This window comes from Ceratosolen solmsi, unplaced genomic scaffold, assembly GCF_000503995.2.
Source record: "Ceratosolen solmsi marchali unplaced genomic scaffold, CerSol_1.0 scaffold56, whole genome shotgun sequence".
Taxonomy (NCBI): Eukaryota; Metazoa; Arthropoda; class Insecta; order Hymenoptera; family Agaonidae; genus Ceratosolen; species Ceratosolen solmsi.
Genome location: NW_011948425.1, coordinates 6,020,020 through 6,021,374, shown reverse-complemented (window position 1 = coordinate 6,021,374; position 1,355 = coordinate 6,020,020).

The following is a 1,355-nucleotide window of genomic DNA, read 5'->3' as shown; positions in this document are numbered from 1 at the left end:
GGAAAGTGCGGTATACGGGGAATAGGAGTTTGACGAATTTCTAGGGAGCGACATTCAAAATATTCTTTCCGCGACGGGTAAAAGAGCAGAAGGACTTTGGGAAGGGGAAGGAATTAATGCGACACTGTACTCGCTATTTTACACTGTTGCCGCCACCGCCGCCGCCGCCGCCGCCGCCGCTGTCATTGCCTATTACTATTTATTGCAGTGTCCAAATAAAAGAAATAAGAATCCGAGTCTGAAGTCCATCGCTATCTCGATGTTGCGCGACGAGGAAAAGAGTAAGGAAGGTGCTCTTGTGTACGTGTCTTTCGAGCTTCGCCCTCGAGACCCCCGTCACGTGACACTGGTATCGTCTAAAATTTTCTCGGCGAGAGATAAATAACGAGATGGTCTCGAGGTGATTCGTAAGCCCGCAAACTCGGCGACAACCGCGCTCTTATTTTTTCCAGTCACGACGCTGACTCTAATGCCGATAACCCTTTATGACAACGAGACGGCAGGATATTTTCTATAATACGCGATTTTTGAAAAGCATCCGCGAACGACATAACTTTCTTATGCATGTGTATATAAGGAGCATTGGCGTATGTACTTTATTTTTGTTCGTTAAAGAGTAGGTTATCGAGTGCATACCCCCACCGGACTAATAATTCTAACGCACTGATCGATGTAATCGGCCAATTGATATGAGGTGCGCGCGCGTACTCGAGGAGAAAATACATTTCGCAGGGACTAGTTTTTTTTTATATTTTCCTATAAACGCGTCCGATTTCTCGTAGAGACGGGTCGTCTAGATAGGGCATGGGAGCCGTGCGTGGTGGGGCGTAGCGTGGCGTAACGAGGCGGGGCGGGGGGCATCTATACTCGGTTTCCCTACTCCTCAATGGCATTTGGTATTAAAAGCGTCTATTGACTATTGTTAATCGTTTCGAGCAGCCTACATTAACCGAGCACTCTATTATCTTGTATCGCTTTAACGAGAGTCCAATTTTACATCTTACGGAGAAAGAGTGTTAACTCCCTTCCCACCCCAACTCGGTTGTACAGCGACGGAATGAAAATTAGTTCGCGTATGGTGCGCGTCGTGCTCGAGAGAGGGTCTCGGCCAAGCCGGACTACTTGCCTAGGCCTAAACAAAGCGTCGTACACATTAACTTCACGTCAATTTCGCATTTCAATTTCTCGCACCACGAACTGACAATGCGAGGTAGCACTCCGCTTTTAGGGAAAATAAATAATGATAAGTTCGAAAATGCGGTGATGCTTATCGATCGCATGACATTGATCGTGCCCTTAAAACCAATGTAAATACTTTGGAAAGAAATGTTGTGAGAGAAATGAAGGGAGGAAGC